Source organism: Ailuropoda melanoleuca, chromosome 4 (genome assembly GCF_002007445.2).
Source record: "Ailuropoda melanoleuca isolate Jingjing chromosome 4, ASM200744v2, whole genome shotgun sequence".
NCBI lineage: Eukaryota > Metazoa > Chordata > Mammalia > Carnivora > Ursidae > Ailuropoda > Ailuropoda melanoleuca.
In genome coordinates, this window is record NC_048221.1 from 127,240,929 (window position 1) to 127,261,747 (window position 20,819).

Genomic DNA, 20,819 nt, shown 5'->3' on the forward strand with positions numbered 1-20,819 from the left:
CTGTTTCTGATAGAAACCGTGCATACCATACTATGTCTGAAATTCTGTGGTGGCTCCCCGTAGCACCTAAGAGAAAACAAAATGCTTTTCCCTACCACACAAGACTATTATCTGACCCCTGCCTCTGCTCCAACCTCATTTAGTACCCATCTTCCTCTCTCCACTGAGGGCCAGGAAGTCATTCATTAAGTATCGAAAATATATCACAACCGGTCTTATATATTCAAAGTTTTTGCTAACGCAAAGGTTATTTTTATCTGCTTCTGGTTTTCTTCTCTGAACTTTCCAGATTGGAAACCTTTCTTGCCCTTTAGAAGTAATCTTAAATATCACTTCATCCAAGAGGCCTTCCATGACTACCTTACAGAAAATGAATTCTTTTCAGTACCAGCCTCTCAGACTCATTTTTTTTTCTGTTGTCTATGCTATTTTTTACAATGTGTATTATTTTTGTTTGTTTATTTACATTTTATCTGTCTCCCTGAATTGAACGTGAGCTCCAAGAGCTTAGAAATAGTGGCTAGATTATGCTTCTGTGTTTGCCTGGCAATTCTCCATTAGTATCAGGGAATGAATGGATGAATGGATGGAATGGGTAAATTAATTACAAGACAAGGTTTCCTCCTCATCACATTGCTTCTCCAACTTGTACTTCCCATTTTCCCAAAGGAAATCATGGTTAAGACTTTGCTATGTGTCCTTTCACGTTTCTACTTGAGTCATTATTTTCAGAGTCATGTCTTTATGGAATGTTGTATTCTTCCTCTCCAGTAATCCACGTCCTCTTCATTATTCAATAATTACTTCAATTTCTAACTCTCCTTGGAGACTTCTTGATTTATTCTCTCCAATGTGCATTCTTCTTGTTTTGAATTTCTATCTCCTGATTAAAGTATCACATACTGGCTCACTGAACAAAGACCCCCAGCTCCTGATCACCTACGCACCCACAGCCCTGCATTAGCAATTTGATTATATTATTTCATATAGTTTTCTCAAAATTTCTAAGATATATTTCCCATTTTATAGATGCGAACATTGAGAATGAGCATCATAACCCCAAGCTGGAAACAACCCAAATGTCTGTCTGTCAATATGTTAATGGATAAACAAAATGTGTTATGTTCATATAATGGAATGCTACTCAACAACGAAAAGGAAAGAAATGGTGATGCACACAGTAATATTGATGTATTTCAAAAATCAGTATGCTCACTGAAAGAAGACTGGTGCCAAAAAATGCATACTATAAGAGTGTATTTATTAAAAATTCTAGAAAATATAAATTGATCTATACGTATTGAAAGTAGGCCAGTGGTTGTTTGGAGTCAGGGGGAAGGATGAATTGAAAAGAAGCACGAGGAAATTCTGGGGGGAGATGGGAATGTTCTGTATCTTGGTTGTGACATTTGTTTTTTTGGTATGTGATTCACTGATTGCACAGGTGTATATATCTGTTAAAACTCATCAGAGTTTACCCTTGTAATGGGTGCAGTCTATCTATAAATCATATGTCAATAAGGTTGTTTAAAAGAAACCTTGAAGCTTTGAGAGCCTGCATAAGTTGATTAAAGTTTAATAGCTTCATAACAGACTTAGAACCACAAATCTCATGCTCTTAGCTGCTGTGGATTACCACCTTGAAATTATTTATTATTATGTGGTATAATTACATTTTTACTTGAAAATTTCCTTCACTGTTTGACATAAGAAAATGTAAACTAAACTATAAACTTATTTAAGCAATGTGAACATAGATCACATTCATATCCTGAGGCAGCCTACATTATGCTAAATGCATGGTAGATGCATGTGTGTGATACAAATAAGCTAATTGATTCCTAAACCACATTTTTGACTAGCTTATCGATGAGTGATTGGATTACTTTTTCCAAATATGGGCATTATAATATCTCATGTTCCACATGTGACCTCTATTAAGAATTGATCTGGTTTCCTTCCTCTTTTTTTTTTTTAAGATTTTATTTATTTATTTGCCAGAGAGAGAGCATGAGAGAGAGAGAGAGAGAGAGAGAGAGTACAAGCAGGGAGATCAGCAGGCAGAGGGAGAAGCAGGCTGCCTGCTGAGCAAGGAGCCAGATGCAGAACTCGATCCCAGGATCCTAGGATCACAACCCAAGCCAAAGGCGGATGCTCAACCGACTGAGCCACCCAGGTGTCCCTAGTTTCCTTCCTCTTGTATCTGGGTGGATTTGTGACAGTTTCAACCAAAAGAGAACTGTAGAAATGGTGCTATGTGACTTCTAAGGCTTCATCATAAGAGATGATGTAGTTTCTTCCTTGTCTCCTGAAATATTTACACTTGGAGTTTCAACCTGTCATGGAAGAAGTTCCTCAGCACTGAGTTTGCTTGGCGGTAAAGAAGGCAAACCACACTGAAAGGTCATGTTTAGGCATACTGATCGGCATTCCAGTTATTCAAGTCATCCCAGGCAAGGTATCAGCCATATGAGTAAACAGATCTTCAGGTGATTCTGGTCCCCAATGGTTGCATTACTCCCACCTTTGTGTTTTCCCATCAGAGGCCCTACATGTGATGGTGCACAGATCAATCATTCTCATAGAGCTCTGTCCTAATTCCTGTCCTACAAAACCTGTGCCTGTCAGAAACAATTATTTTAACAGCTATGTTAATTACTATAAACTTAGAATATAAACTTAGTACCACAAGTGGGGTTCTGCTATTGTAAAAACTTACAACGTATGGTACTGGCTTTGGAACAGGGGACTTGGTAAAAACTGAAAGGTCTTTTAATGTTAGTTACACAAGTTAGCATATTAGCTAAAGGAAGGAGGAACTTAAGGAGACTTTCATAAAATCTAGCAGAGCTTCAGAAAAATTGGAAGTCAAGGCTGTCAGGACAAGAAGGAAATTGTTATTGGAGGGTAGAAAAAGAAAGGGACCCTTGTTATGTAGTGGCAGAAATTTTGCAAATTTATCATCTGTGCTGATGTGAAAAATAATAATATTTATCTATATTAACTGATGGATTTGGCTAAGGAAATTTTCAGGTAGTTTTTGAAAGTAACTACTGATTTCTTTTAGCTGTATATAAGAAGATACAGAGAGGAGATAGAGAAGCGAGCAAAAAAACCAAAAAAAAAAAGAAAAAAAAAAGAACCCCAAAAAAACCCAAATAACAAAAAACTCCACAAAGTTTATAGGAAATATAAAGGAGCTAGGACTTGCTGGGCTCAAAAACAGACTATTTTTCACCCTATGTCTCACTCACAGTACGTTTTTGTTTGTTTGCTTGTTTGTTTGTTTTTAATAGGCTTTATTTTTTAAAGCAGTTTTAAGATCACAGCAAAATTTAGTGGCAGGTACAGGTATTTCCCATATACCTCATGGCCCCTTGCATGCATACCTTCCCCCATTATCAGCATCCACGACTACAGTCATATTTTTGTTACAATTAATGAACCTATGTTGACACATCATTATCACTCAGAGTCCATAGTTTACATAAGGGTTCACTCTTGGTGGTGTACATCTTATGGATTTGGACAAATGTCTAACGATTTGTGTCCATGATGGTATCAGACATAGTAGTTTTTCAAGTTGTTAAAGTTTTCACTTGCTATTAGGATGGAGTGGTGACTTCTCACCTTCTTATATATCAGAGCAGAAGCAGGACATCCTGGAGTCCAAAAGTTTTTGGTTTGTTTTCGAAGTAAGAAAGGACCTCAGGGAAAAATAAACCTGAGAGGCTATCAGAAATGTGTCTTAGGATAAAAATGAAGCAAAGATGTAACTGTATAACCCCAGAAAGATTTAAGAAGATGCTTTATAAACATTTTCAATTGCATAAATGGCCTTCTGAGTACCTTTAGGACATCTCTAGCTTAGCCTCTCTTAATAATAAACTCCCGAAGAACCTTAAAGTCATTATACCACAACAACCCAAGGGAAGAAAAGGACTTATCTTTAAGATAATTGTGGTTATGAGTTTTGTTTGACAGAGTGGATTAGAAATTTATACACAGAAAATCTACAATGTTTTTGAGGATAGTTTTGATCAGTGTGGACCAAAAGGGACAAAGGCAGCACAAGATGAAGAAGACGACTTTAGACGCCACCCCGCTCAACTTCTCATAGCCAGGAAGCAGGCAGAGAAGTCTACTTGGTTGTAAAAATAGGCTATTTCTGAAAAAAGAAATGTTGACCCAGAGGATGAAACTAAGAATGCAAATGTAGAACTAAGCCAGAGCAGATAACTTCCTGGAAGGAGGACTGTGCCTTGATCAAGGAACTGGGCAACATGCGTCCAGCTGAAGTTCAGAATTGCTTAGAACAAGTGACTCCCATCGAGTGTCTATAGCAATTACCTAGGTCTGCCTGCCATTGTTTTTTGAATGTGAATGCATAGGATCATTTTTTTTTCTTTTTAGTTTATAGTTCTTCAGATTGAGAGCAACAGTCCTAAAAGTACCATATCCAAAATGCCTTATGGCATCTAGACCTGAGTTAAATGACAATATCCTGGAATTTGTAATGGGATGAGAATTGGTGGTCTTGGAGGAGGGGTGTCAAAGATAAACAAAGCCATACATTAATTAAAGTGGTGAGGGGCACCTGGGTGACACAGCGGTTAAGCGTCTGCCTTTGGCTCAGGGCGTGATCCTGGCGTTATGGGATCGAGCCCCACATCAGGCTCCTCTGCTGGAAGCCTGCTTCTTCCTCTCCCACTCCCCCTGCTTGTGTTCCCTCTCTCTCTGTCTGTCTCTATCTCTGTCAAATAAATAAATAAAATCTTAAAATAATAATAATAATAATAAAGTGGTGAAAATAGATTCTGTTCATTCACTACTGGCACTGAGGAAGAGGTGAGTGAGCCTCATTTCCATGTGTGCAGAGGGGACTGGGTAAGGGGTAGTGAAGGAATAAGGAAGGAGAGCTGCAGGCTCAAGTGAACACTTACAAAGGTTGGTCAATGTAAATGAGGTCAGGCCACCAATGTCAGCTAAAGTGGCAATTATTGAAGTTAGGATTCTATTGCGCAGAGACTGGGAGACTGAGGACCTATCCTCCTGATGGTTACATTTCAAAGGAGCAGTTTTCAGGTCCTTGAGAAAGACACTAGTGAGTTGTAGGGGATACATAGATCTCTCAAAGGAAGAGAGGAAGGGTTTACAATTGTAAACCCTTTATAAGAGGTTGGAGCCTGTCTTCAGGTATTTGCTAGATTCTCCTGGCAGCCTCGAGCTTTCTCAGGTCAGCATTTTAATGGAGTGCTGGGGTCATCCTAGGGACACAGCCTTATGCCACTAGAAGCCATGCTAGAGTTTGGTACTCTCTTAGTGCACAGGTTTGAATGGAGTCATGCTGTGCTGAGGGTTCTCCAGTTCTCCAGGGGTGAGTATATTTTATATGTTTGAAGATTATAAATAATTTATAGCCAGAAGTCAGACCGTCAATTTTAAAACATAGCCTGCAAATTCTCTGGTACTCTGACTATCAATAAAGGGGTATAATTGCCCTTCTTTTGAATGTGGGACAGCTTGTGACTGACTGATAGGATATTTCAGAAGTGATGCTATGGACTTCCAAGGCCAAGTCATAAAAATCTTTGTCCACTGGAGCAGCCAAACTTGGAGACCTAATCTTCCGTGTTAGAAGCATGTGGACTATTATTTCCAGAAGAATGGAAGGTTGAATAGATTAGAAGACTGTAGGATGATTACTAGGTACCACTAATGGACCAGTTGAGGTACAGGTCATTCAACTAATATTGGTAGAATGCATGAAAGCTGATTGAATAAATGGATTAATGAATAGATCTCTTCCTAGTGGATAATGCTGTGTCTGAATTAGAACAACATTAGAATTAAAATAAATACAAGTAATTAATGATAAATTCCTGAATATTACATTTAAAACACGGCAAGATAAGGGATCTTAAGTTATATAATGGTCATGTTAGGAACTCTAAAGCTATTTGAAAGTTTTCTACTGAAAAGGAAAAAGGTCATGAACAAAATAGAATGGTTTTGACTCATGATCATTATCATCCTATGAATACTTGTTTGAGTATTAACTCAGTTTTACTATGCACTTGTGTGCCAAGTCTTGTGAGGAGAGTATTTTCATGCATCATACACCTAAATGGCAGGTATTATTAGAATCCCACTATATAGATGAGAAAAATCATTAATTTGCCCAAGGAGAGGACTGGTGTTTAAGACAGGTTTTAGTAGGTCTTTACTATGACTTTTAGAAAGTGTTTTCTTTCAAAACATTCCACATTCTGTTTTTAAGTATAACAGTTATTTTAACAAGTGAATAAATCAACTTTGGGAACTTGCATCCTAAAAGACAGTTAATTAAACTTTCCTCAGATAGCTGAACAGTCTTCTCCCTGGACACCTTCATGTCTTTGCCCAATTGTCACCTTCCGATGGGATTTTCCTGAAACACTCCATTTGAATTGTATCCCACATTCTTGTTCTCCCTTAACCTGATCTAATTTTTTTTCCACAGCACGGATCACTTTTTAACATAGTATATCATTTACTTATGTTTATTGCGTGTGTCCCACCCCTAGAACCTAAAGTTTAGGAGATCAAGTGTTTGTATCTATTTTATTTGCTGATATGAACTTAGAACTTTTAGAATAGTGCCTGAGACATAGCAGGTGTTTAGTACAGATTTGCTGGAAGGATGAATGTGTGCATGCTACAGCACGTGCTGTGTCTAAAATGGTGATCAAAGGGACAAAACCCCTGCTTGAGGGGATTTACCCTGCAGCAGGAGAAAATGAGTGGAGATTTTGCCTTATGTTTCAGTGGGTTAATTCAGCTTAGCCAACTCTCCCTTATTTAGGGGCTAGTAGTTCTTGATTCCTTCATCCCCTCTTTGTCCAGATTTTCTCTACTTAGTTCAGTTTTTCACTCATCTCCTCTGTAATATCTTTAAAAAATAGTAAGTAATAAATTTGAAAGGAAAATCACTCTTTCAATGAAACCAAAGTATAGAACATGGTACCTCTCAGGATCTTTTCTCTCTGCACTTTTGCAAACCCTTCATCTTACCTTATAACATGTACTATGGCTTAAATCCACGTTTGCCAGAATCCATTCCTTGCCCTCTTAGTACTCACTCACCCACCTTCAAGTTTCATCAGACCTTAATGGATCTATGCTGACTGCTAGGACATTTGTCTGTCCACTATCCCCTTTTTCACTATTATAGTAATGTTTAGTGAGGGGTACTATTTCCAACTCTTAGATATCACCTTCAGGCAGCAATAAACAGTGTAAATAATCCAGGAAACAAGATGTGTCTGGTTTACCCCAAATATATAAATGCTTATTTCCTTTTGGAGCAAACTGATAATATGAACATTTCAGAGTATGTCAAGTTGGTACAAGAGAATATCCACTTGGGAAGATAAAATTGGAGATGGAGGTCAGTTAGACACAGGACATTTTAAGAACAAGTAAAGCTTTCAGTATAAATTATGACCTCAATTTCTGTAAGACCTTCAGAAATATAAAAGCTGATAGGAGTAAAGTTTTGTTAGTCACCCAGAATGCCAGATGCATGGATACTTGCTCTGCCATGCACACACACACGCACCGTCACAAAGGAAAACAGCATACACACACATATGATAATGAGATTATGGAAGACACTTGTTCTTTACTTATTAGAATTTAAAAAAAACCCTTTAACTAGTGAGGAGAGTGCAGAACTGTCAGAGATAGAAATAGTTGACTCGGATCCTGGAGAGTGGATTGAAGGTACAGTTTCACAATAAGAATTTTATTCTTAGTTAATTGTATCAGATTGTATTAATCTATTTCTATTTTAGCTATTATCTATCCTACATTCTGCAGTTTTGATTCTGATTTATCTCACTGCCATCCCATTTTTGTGTTTATGTTATGCACTATTTCTATGGTACGTTCTATTTATTATACTTGTACAACATGCTTAAGGGCGACTTTCCCTTCCTTCATTTTCACATTCTCATCTGATTATCTTTTCCAAATAAAAATGAAATTTGCTCTATCCACTCATGAAAAACAAAACAAAAATGAGTAAGTTAAAATACCTATAGGATTTTAATGGGACAGTGCTCAGTTTTTAAAATACTTCAAATACAAATAGTAAATTAGAGAAACCTCTAATCTATATTAATGATTAACAAGCTTAACTGAGAAAAATGTATTCCAATACAAATCGTTTGGTAAGATTTAACCACTGTTGACAACAAAAATGAATCTTAAAAATATGCACTACTTACATTAAGTAATGATGTATGTTAAATCATTAATCATTTTTGTTTTGCCAGTAGGATAAACTCCTAGGTGTTCCTTTTGGAAATAGAGCCATAAGAAACATCTCTCATCTCACCATCCTTATTTAATTATTTTTAAAAATTTTACTTGTTGGAGTAGAACATGGGAAACTAATGAGGATAAATATTAAAGGAAGATTTAAGTAGCACAACATGTACAATGACTATAAAAGAATAAGTTAGAGTATATGGATTTTGTAAGGGGTTTAGTTTATCAATACATTTATAAGATACAGAGCAGTACTCTGCTTTTAAAAAAAAAAGGAGATTGATATTTCATTGACACAAGCAACACAAATGTAAAACACATGAAGTGGTCTTAATAAGAGGCACATGACAACTATATAAAAGCCACAGTGAGGCAGAGCTGCAAATAACCCAAAACCTACCTACGTGGAACAGTCCTGCTATTTAATGTAAAAAGGAAGTAGATAGTATCTTTTGTATTTTGCCTGGGATCCCTGGTGCAAATGAGCCAGACAACACTTAGGTCACATAATTATGATTGTTAATTTTATACCTTTTGTTCTTTCTCCCTTTCTTAAGAATACGTATTATTCACAAGTCAGACATCACAGTCTTCTCTCCATGACTTAATGTTTGGCATTTTCCTTTCTTTATTCTTTCCATTGTTTTTCTGCACTTCTTATTGTACTTTTTGATGCTTCCAATGATTATCCTAATTGTTCTATTGCATATTTTTTATTTGTAGAAATGCACTGCTTTCTTTTGTTGAATAATGTCAATGCCCCCTTTTTTATTTTTAAATGTATTTCAGAGGATCTTGAGAGTCTTTTTTGTACATAGTGTGGAAAATCTTTTCAAGTGAAGTTCAGCTCTGATCTGTTCTTGAATTATTGTTCTTTTGGCTACAAAATGTTTTCTCATTCCCAAATTGATATTTGCTTTAAGTTTTAATTTACACATATATCTTTAGGTATACAGACAGTCCCTGACTTGTGACAGTTCAACTTAGGATTTTTTGACGTTACGATAGTGTGAAAGTGATATACATTCAGTAGAAACTGTACTTTGAATTTTGAGCTTGGATCTTTTCCCAGGCTGGTGATACGTGGTATGATCCTCTCTCATGATGGGGGGCGGTGGCAGCAGCCGCAGCTCCCAGTCAGGCACACGTTCATGTGGGTGAATCATTCAGCACCCATACAACTCTTCTGTTCTTTGCTTTCGGTATAGTATTCCATAAATTCCATGAGATAGTCAATACTTTATCATAAATTAGGCTTTGTGTTAGATGACTGTGTCCAACTGCAGGTCAATGGAAGTATTCTGAGCCTGTATGAGGGAGATTAGGATAAACTGTGATATTTGGTAGGCTAGATGTATCAAATGCATTTTTGACTTAATGGTGTTTTTAACTTACAATGGGTTTATCAGGACATAACTCCAATGTAAGTCGAGGTAGATCTGTACTCTGTTATTTTCTAACGTGTTCATTTTTTGGTACCGGGATGCTGATGCTAGTGCAGTTCAGTAATAGGCTGCTGATATTTCAGAAATCCTGTATTAATCTTTTCCAGATTTTCTTAAGCCCTCTTCTAACCGAGACAGCATCCCTTTGGTAGGGGATTCGAGCTCACTGCTGAGACTATCACTCAAGCTACAGCCACAGGACCTCTAATGATAAATTCACCATTAGGTTCATCAGGAGATGGCTGGACAATCGGCACACAATGAAGCTTCCAGCTAAAAAAAGCAGGCTATAAATAATTCATTAACCAGATATACTTTTAAAAATTATGCAAGTTAAAATTCAAGAATATTTGAATGATAATACTAGCAAATTCAATGACAATCGTTTTGTTAAAAAAAAATAAAACTCAAGTCACATAGGAAAAATAAGAGAGATAGAAAAGAAAGATTAAAAACAAGTTTTAGAGGTGCCTAACAAAACTGAGCAGAATGTGCAAATAAGAGCAAAACACAAAATCAGTTATCAGATCTGATGAATATAAAAATAGAAATCTCAGATTTGGAAAACAAATATGGCTTTGAATGCAGGAACGGTGCCAGGAGAATACTAGCATGCCAATTAAGAAAACAATGTGTTTCTGGAATGCAACCAAAATAAGATAGCCAAACCCAAATGGATTTAAAGAAGAGATAAGAGATGGTGATATTGTCCTGCATCTTCATAGCATTGGGTAATATTTTTAAGGAAAATAAGCAATAATTAGTGGGTAGTATATAAACGTATACTAACAAGGAATCCTAATTAGGACATGCTATTTAATTTCATCAAAATTATTATCATTTTTGCCCTAATGAATTACTGTACTCAGCCCAGATGGTTCCCTCAGAAATAGAAGGGAACAGATAAAGAGGAATAAAGTAAATCCACTTTTATAGACATCAATTCACTAACATAAGTAAAGCGAACACATATACAAATTAAAAGATGCCAAGAGTTCTGAACCTCCTATCTTTCAGGAACAGTTGTAGGATATATCATAATTAGATTGTGTTAACTTCAACCTTTTATAAACCTTTTTTAAATCTCTATACTTTTTTTTTTTAAATTTCTATCACAAAAGCCAAGGAACTTGAGCCTGGCATACTGGACTAGCCTAAGACACTAAAGTGATAGGAATTGATAGAAACAACCAGCAAAGAATGTTTTGCATCCCTCCTCTGGACAGTGTTTCCAGTAATAACAATTCCAATTTTACCGAGGGCAGTTACCTGAGGCATACATTTTAGAATCCCTCCAGATATTTCAATACATTTTAAAGACAGGAGAAAAGTAGAAGGTGGATCATTACATTCACAGAATCCACAGAAAACCAAAGCTCTTCAGATATGATTTCTTCTGCTATGATTTGAGTTTCTGTGATTATAGACAAAGTATCTTCTCTTCCTTGCATCCCACTCCATTGCCTGGCATGGCGCACAGGTTGTGCAAAATGGCGTGTGTGTGTCCTACAAGTTTACTGAATTAACTAGATACTTCGGAATCTATGTCTTATACTTCTGTATGTTTTGTTGTAGACTCAAAGTAAATAAAATACCATGAGTTTTAGCACTTGGTTCCAGGTCCTGAAATAAAATACAAAATGTGACCCATTAAACTGGTTGAAACAAATATGGCTTAGGAAATTGGCATATGAACTATGCTGACATGTAAAAATATTTAAAGCATGTTACATGAAAAATATAGATCCCAAATAGCCCATGTCCACTCAGCCTAACTTTGAAATTATTTATGTAAGTATATTAATAAAGACCAGCATAGATAATTAAGAGAAAAGAATCACTCTTTGGGAAACTGCCATGTGCTAAGCACTTTATATGTTATGGTATTAATAGTTTAGAATCAGGGAGGCCTGAGTTTGAGCTTGGCTCTGCCATTACTAGCTACATGATCTAAGGAAATTTACTTCATCTCTCTAAATTTCTTCATCTATAATATTGTTTTTCAAATTCTGAATATTGCCTAGATGCCAGGTCCTAAGGATGTATCAGTGACCAAAACTAACACAATTCTACCCCGAGTCACTTTATAGTCTAATGAATAACAAAAATTCAATGATTAAATTTGTCTGTGGCATACCTATCATATGCCAAATAAAATTCTAGGCAATGATGAAACAGCAATGAGCAAGAAAGAAAAGGCCCATGCTCTCATGGCGCTTACATTCTAGTGGGGGAGAACTTTTTTCCATATTTCTTTTCATGTCATCATTACATAACATTCACAGCATTATCACCATCACCCTTTTTGGTTCTCCAGGATTTTTTGCTTTTTATAAGAGAATCACTTATTCTGATTTCTGTGCGGGCTTTCGAGTGTCTGAAACAAGAGAAAGATTCCCTGGAAGTGGTGATTATGCCCAGTTGTCCTTGGCCTGTGGAAACATTTTGTCACAATCTGTTTTACTCACTTATGAACTCAATAATAAAGTCTATGCCATGCAAGCAACATAGAAGAAAAATACCCTTCAGTCGAGCAGCAGTACACCATCTGGAGCATGCAATGCATGGAATTAAAGGTTTTGTGGAGTTTATAGAACATGGTTATAGTAACGGATATTTTTCTCTTCGTTCAGTGCATACTCAGTTATTGAAATCTTGAATCATTTAGTGATTGGTTGCTACAAGTAGTACCAATTCATATTCCTGGATATCATTTGAAACAGCACTGAACAAGTTCTAGTAGCGATACAGTGGGATATTTGTAAATGGAGGCTAGGTGTAAGAGGTACCTGTCCTGGGGTCCCTGGTGTCTAATATATTCCTTATCATGCGCACATTCAGGTAAATGTTTGTGGGGACCTTCGTAAAGTCTCATGGGGACTGTAAGCAAGGACACACATGGTGATTGCAATGCAGGAGTGCTCAGAGTCCCACAGGGGGAGAAGATCAATGTAAACATAATTTCTGGGGCACAAAGGCCCATTGCCTTCCAAATATCTCTTCCACCTTCTTCCTCATGTTTTAAATTCCAGAGGTTGAACAACTCTAACTAATCCTGACTGAACATGACCTGGAACTTTAATATTTTTTTTTTCACAGACTAGCCTTGGCTTTCTGCACAATTCCCCTGGCATCCGACTTAGAACCCGTTCCTAGTGTAGACTTTACTCCTTTCATTTGGGTACTGTCAGTTTATACTGTGTTTTCATTCCTATTTGTATAGGCTACTCTTCCATACCTGAGTGACTGACCTCCTTATTTATATATGTATATGCTTTTTCCTTACAAAATTGGCTGGCTAGACATAAACCTTAATTTTAATAAATTATTTAATTCTTCTTAATTTTCCAAAAACAATATACAGCCACATACTCATTCCCCAAAACTACTTAGTTTAGTGCTAAGAGATTAGGGTTAATCATCTTAGGTAATAGTTTCAAATTTTATTGGGTTCTATAACTGTAATTGAACTGTCTGATTTTTATTCAGTTGATGTGTGTTTCTTATGTTTTGCTTTAAATAAGACATGATATTTGCAATGCTTTTAGGAGAGAAAAAACATAAAATGATAATTTTTAGCTTATAATTGTTTTGAGGCTTTCCACATTTAATTTCAACATAACATTGACTTTGTTGGGCCCTCTCTCGGATTTTGTAACTCTTATCAGAGCACAACATTGGAGTTTTCAAGATGGCCTATCAAGCACATCACAGTGTGAACAGATTCAATCAGATTTTTTTTTTCCTGGAAAGGAACAGGGAAGGAGAAATATAAGGGTATTAAGTCCTTATAGGATGAGAGAGAAGCATGCTAAGGAGTGAAGGAGGCACAGAACCCTGGAACTGAGGAAGCCAGAGGAAGGACAGGTGTCCTAGGCTTCCCCTGTCTGTGGATGGCCAGGACACATTAAGACTATGACACCTCATGCTGCTCCTTCTCCTGAAAGTTCCTATCCTTTTCCTTCTTCTTGATTCAGTGCTCTTCATTCTTAAAGATCTTGTTGCAATGTGGCATCCTATTTCAAATCCTCCTCGACTCCCCTTTCTCCTCCAAATAGACTCTATCCTTCAACTGAATGCATTGAATACAACTGAATGCAATACGATGTTTTCAGTACTCACTTCCATAGAGATAATGCTGTGCTTTACTCAGCTGTGTATGTTTTTATTTCTCCAACTGAAGGAGAGTAGAGATAGAACTAACATCCCTTGAATACTCATTAACTATCAGGCACTGTAGCAGTCCCACATTGCATATTGCCCTTGCAAAAACCTTGTAAGTGAAGGACTTCCGTTATATTTTATACCACCCTGCATTTCCTTTATAATCATTTACAAAATACGTTTCTTTGGGAGAGTATTTTAAATCTTTATCTTCTCTGTGAAGCTCCAGGAGAACATGCACTGTGTTTACCTCCTCAGTATCCAGCACAGGGCCATCACCTAATAAACAATCGATAAATATCTGTTGAGTGAATGAATAGATCAGTAAAAAAGTATTTTATGCCTATTTTATAAGTGAGGAAACTCAGTCTCAATAAAAGTAAATAACTCAAGGTCACTTAGCAAGTAGGGGCAGAATTGTGACCAGACTGACAACTATTGATTCCCATTCCAGTCAAATTCCAGCCAAACATCATGGCACTTAACAGTCACAGGGTGAGGGATGGTCATGAAGTTCCTGAAACAGAACAGGGTCAAGGCAAATACTTGTCATCTATTTCCAGTCACATTAGGAAGACATCACTTCATCATTCATTTCTTCACTCAGAAACTATTTTTTGTGCAACAGTGCGGCCGACTTCTCTCGATTCTGGTTCCAACCGCTGCTGTTGGTCTAGTGATTTGGCATGATTCCTGATGACAACAGGCATCTCTTTAAATTTGCTGTATCAGAAACTGTTAATTCCCGCTCAGCATCTCTTCTCCCAATTTTCCACGAAATGCAACGCTGATTTTCTTGGCTGTCTACATGTTTACCAAAAACTGCCTTTACCAAAAACCTCCTTGGAATGTAGGTATGGTGTTGAGACCACTATTTGGTCTGGCACTGGCACAGGGAACTTCCAGGAAATCCCCTTAGAGAATAGTAGGAGGTGGCCTGCTTTTCTTTCTCTCTTCATCCATCCTGATGTGGATGTGGTTCTGAGCTCCAGCATTCATTTTGAATCATGAGGAGAAATGTCTCAAATGGATGCAGCACTAGAAGTAGCCTGAGCCCATAGTAATAATTATACTAACCCTGGCTATCTTTCTCTGAGTTTCTTTTAGTAAAGAGAAAAGTAATTGCAGTCTTGGATAAGCCATTGTTTTCTGGAGGGTGTTTTTTTTTTTTTTAACTTGTAGCCAAATATAATTCTAACTGATACCCATTCTAAAACAAATAAAGATGATTAAATATCAGCAAGTCTTCTGATTTTAGGAGACATCAAAAGAGAAATCACATATGACAGTAAAATAAGTTTTTCAAATGGGTGAATGATTTTAAGGCAAGTTTTGCTATAAATAAGACATAATTCATAAAAGAAAAAGCTGATGATCAAAGTATTCACCAGGGCACGTTTGAAGTATGGGAGGTTTTCATTTCCATTTAAGACCATTTATCCCATCTTTTAGTAACATGAATTATGTGTTATAAAAATGCTCTCATAACTAAATATGCAAGGAATAAGGAAAAAGAAAATAAAAAAAACCNGTATTCACCAGGGCACGTTTGAAGTATGGGAGGTTTTCATTTCCATTTAAGACCATTTATCCCATCTTTTAGTAACATGAATTATGTGTTATAAAAATGCTCTCATAACTAAATATGCAAGGAATAAAGAAAAAAAATTAAAAAAAAACAAAATTAAAAGTATAGGAAATCGCATTAGATGATTCTCAAGAAATATGGAGTGAGTGAAATATTTTCTTTAAATGTAAAAGAGAATTGTAGCGTCCAATTTTAAAGAATAATGGTGTGTGATTATAAATGCTCTCCTGCACAAGATAAGCATGCTGTTTTGAAGAGATCAAGAGGAATTAACACTTGGATCATTTTTATATTTTCCATTCTCATTGCTTCCAAATTAAGAGGCGTGAATGCTTGAGCCTGTACCAAGGGAGATGACCACCCCTCCAATCGCCCCCACCGTCTATAAGGCAGTCCTTGAAGACTGGCTTTCTGGGAACAGGCTTGAGCACTCAGGGCTGGTGGTGCCAGTGCCGTCCTTCGAAGGCAATTTGCACTGAAGCTAAACCTGAAGTGGCAATACTCAAAAGAAACCGATTTTCCGATTCTCCTGTTTGATTGCCGGCATCTTCAAGGTTTCAAAAACTGTTTCCTCTCAGCTGCCCACAGGACTCCTGCTGCTGCAGTCTGTTACCCTGACACCCTTCATTTTATGCAGTGTTGTCCTTACTAGGCAGGCGCCTGTGCTCCTCCCTCATGCTCACCTGACTCTGTCATCTGACTTCACATCCACCTGGGGAGTTCAGAATATGTGTGACAGCTAAGCTGGAAAGTCCCCTTGGCCAAATTGCTTTCCTGCAGTGATTGTTCTTAAAAATTAAGATTCTAAGTTGATTCAGAAAGTGTTTATGTAGGGCCTACTCTGTGCCGAGTGCTCTATACTGGGACTGGGTGGGGTCAGGTCTCTATAATCTAAGCAATCCAAAAAGGGAATTCAAATCTGTCTTAAAAACCAGTTGGCCCAATGTTTAACCCCCTTCTATGTTTTTTTGGAATTATGTTTAAATAATGTGAGCCTCTCTTGCCCCATTTTAAATATGGGAAAATATTCATCAGAGTCTGTAACTTTTTCAGGAAATATCTTTATGAAAAAGGAAGAGAAGTCTCTTCTTTGCAACAAATGGTGAACAGGGAGAAAGAAACGACAGGTATCAATATCCCAAGTGAATGCCTGAGATCACCCCACCTGTTAGTGACTAGATGTGGAAGCAGGGACTAAGACTAACACTGGTCCTGGTCACCAGTTACCTTGGTCTAGGTCTAATAGTGGTCCTCACTGAAGTAAGGGATTCTCTCACCTCCCGAGACCAAGAACCTTTGTTTCCATTCCACTACAAGTTGTTAATATTAAAGGAAGAATAAAATGATTAAACTTAAAGTCTTCCCAATTTAAAAAAAAGAAAGAAAAGGTATTTTTCCACTTTTGTGAGTATAATGCTACTATTTTCAAAATGCTAATTTGCTTTTTCATAGTATACATAGTAATTAGTGAACAAAACCATAAAGTACTGTGGGTATGATTTGTAAAGGCTTAAATGACAGACTCTAAGTAGGATAATTTCAGTCCTGATGTGTTGTTAAGTAACAATATATTCTAAATGAGTAAACTTGAAATAACTAAGCCATTGGGGACTATTGGCCACCTGATAATTAAACTTGATCTAACATGGACATCAAAACCAATTATATGTACTAAACAGAAAGAGACAGGTCAACTCCTCAGAGAGATGAAATGAGCTTGGACAGATGGACAGAATGCAAATCATGACGGGTTTCTTAATGAAAAAGCAATGAAATGCAATTTAAAACCCTATGAAAAATCTGGATAGCTATTCCTAGTGTACAAATTGCTGAAAAACAATTATGTTGAAACAAGATGGATTGCCGTATTTCCAACAACCAGGAAAACCATTTCTCTAGAGAATTTAGATTTTCTAGTTTCTAAGGCAATGAGGTTAAGGGAAAAATTACTTTAATACTATATTCCTATAAGGTTGCCAGGGGTGCTGTAGCAAAGAACCCCAGACTGGGAGCCTTGGACAACAGAGATTTCCTCAGAGCTGGGGAGACTGGAAGTCCAGGACCAAGGTGTTGGCAGGGTTGGTTTCTTTTGAGGCCTCTCTCTTTGGCTTGTACCCGGTTGTCTTCTTCCTGGGTCCTCACATGACCTTTTCTGTGTGAGTGCCTGGTGTCTTTTCCTTTTTTCTGAGGATACCAGACATATTGGATTAAGGCATGACCCTTATGACCTCATTTTACTTGAATTACTTCTTTAAAGATCTTGTCTCCATATACCGTCACATTCTGAGGTACTGGGCGTTGGGACTTCAACATATGAATTTTGGAGGGACACAATTCAGCCCATAACAATATTAAATGCACAAATTTTGTGTAGTTTAAAGAACAAAAATATCAAAACATAGAAATGGATTGAGGAGAAATAAATTGCGTACCTTAGCAGGGGGAGTTCCTGATCTGCTGGCAGGGTGACCAACCATCCTACTATGCCCAGTTCCAGCACTGAAAGTCCTATATCTTGGGAAAGTCCTCAAACCAGAATGGTTGATGACCAGGGTCCTGTGTTGGATACCCCTCAACCACTGTTAAGGGTAAGGATGTGCTTAGTGACTTAAGGAAGCATGGCAGTATGGGAAATAAGATCATTCTTGGGTTCTCAAAATTTTACCAGGAATACAAATTATGCCCCAGTATGAGCATGGAGAAGAATCCAGGAAGGCCTCTAGTCATTGGGAACTTACAACACAGTAGCTGGCAAACCTTTCTCAAATGTCTCTCATTGATGGATTTTGTCATCCAAATATAATTTCCTACCTTTCTTCTTAGTTTTTATTCAGGAAGAATATACTTTTTCCAAACTCTTGGACTTATATTTGGAATGACCAAATATGTGGATGACCATCATCCTGCTTTTTGTAGGACAGTCTCTTTTTTACTATTGTTTCAACATAATTATTATAAGGCTCCCTTCACTCTCAAAAGGTCTTTGTTTATGGGATAAAATATATGGTCACACAATATTATATTGCTTATATTGCTCAGAGTTCTTCAGGCCCCGGCTCTTCTCTTCTTCCCTTTTCATAGAGCACACCAGTTCCTCAGCTAGCCATTCACAGACACACAGATTCCTTGATCCTCTGTGTCAATCTTCTGCTTATGTCTGACTAGAACAGTGGAGGAAGGACTCACAGATTTTGTTTTGGACCCTCCTGCTTGACCAAATTTGATATTGTGATAACACAAAAGAAAGGATCATTTTTCCATCATTGAAGAATAAAGATATAGTAGTAAGCTACAGTTTAGGAGAAAATTAGAGAATTTAAAACAGTGCAGAAAAATTAACATGTGTGTGCAAAATATTTTTAATAATCATAGAATCTCAAAGGGCTGCAGGGATCATCTACTTGAATCCTGACTCCTCTCTATTTGCCAATGGATAAACTGAGGCTTAGAGATAAGAAGTGATTGGTCCTAGGATATAATTTAATTTGATCCAGTTAAAGAAAGATTCATGACCACTGATGAATTAGCTGTTTCTATCACCCAAGTCAGGGTGATAGGAGAATACCTTATGAGAAGACCTTAATAACAGTTTCCTTAGAATATTCTTCCTGGGCTTCTTTTTTTCTTAAAGATGCTTACTAGTTTTCTTAAATATATAGTTTTTTTAAGATTTATTTATTTATTTTAGAGCGAGAGCATGTGAGTGGGGAAGGGGTGGTAGAGGGAGAGGGAGAAAGAATCTCCAGCAGACTCCCCACTAAGCACAAAGCCTGAAGTGGGGCTCGATCCCATGACCCTGAGACCATGACCTGAGCCAAAACCAGGAGTTGGATGCTTAGCCAACTGAGCCACCCAGGCACCCCAGCATACAATTTTTTTAAATGCAAAACTATTTTGTGCACCTTAGAAAAATTATAAAATAGATGTAAGCAAAAGAAACTTTTTAACAAATTATAAATCCACTTATCAGATATAATCACAGAATTATTTCCTTCCACTACGATTTCAGTTTGGTGCATATGAGGTGTGTGTGTGTGCTTGTGTGTCTGTGTGGGTGTCTTTATGTTGATGTGTGGATGCATAAATTCATGCTTCCACCTGTATGTCATGCAAATCGAGAGCAATTTATTTTTTGATATATATTAGCTATATTTTTAAGCCTAAAATATATATCATGAGCATATTTCCAGTCCATTAAATATTTTTTCTATAATACTATTTTTAATATCACACATTATTCCATTATATGATAGGCCAACATTTATTCAACCACCGTGGTGTTACCATGGAAGATTTAATTTGTTTGCTTTTTTTTTTCATTGCTGTATAAGCAATGCTGCTACAAGAACCCTTGTGATGGTATTTGTAAATTATTTCTTATATCTGTACCACTAGTCACCTGAAGTGAAAAATTGATAATCAGAAAGCTGTACATTCTTAGTCCTTTTAAAAATGTATTGCATATGGCCACTAGAGAAGGTTGTTCCAATTTATATACCTTCAGTGTATGGAAGCATTTCTGGTTTTCTCCAAACCTTGACAACACGGGCAGTTAGCTTTTCTTTGTCTTTGACAGCTTGATAGAGAAAAATAGTGTATTATGGTTTTAATTTGCATTCATTTTATTATGATTGCGTGTGTGCAGTTTTTACATGTTTATAGGTTTTTGTGAAATGCCTGTTTCTATTTTTTAAACTTTTTAATCTTTTTGGGGGTATTTATGGTTTTCTTTTCTTTTTTTTTAAAGATTTTATTTATTTATTTATTTGACACAGAGAGAGAGACAGGCAGCGAGAGAGGGAACACAAGCAGGGGGAGGAGGAGAGGAAGAAGCAGGCTCTCAGCAGAGGAGCCTGATGCGGGGCTCGATCCCAGAACGCTGGGATCACGCCTTGAGCCGAAGGCAGAGGCTTAAATACTGAACCACCTAGGCACCCCTATTTATGGTTTTCTTAACACTTAACAATAGATCTTTATAGTAGTATAATAATGTATTAACATAATAACACCTTGGTTTGAATATATGTTTTAAATTCTTTTCATGGAAAATGATATTTTTCCATTTCAATTATCTTTTTTTTAATTTAAAGAAATTTTAAGAAGTTTTATGTTATTATTCTATATTGTTCACTCTATCCTGGCCTGGATATTATAGAAATACTTATACTAGTAAATGCATTTTCATTCTTTGATTCATGCATGTTTGCATTTATATATTACTCCATCTAGAAATTTGCATGTGAGTAGGTACAAGATGGGGATGCTATTTTATTTCTTTTTCTAAATATTGGCTATTTATGTCAATAGTG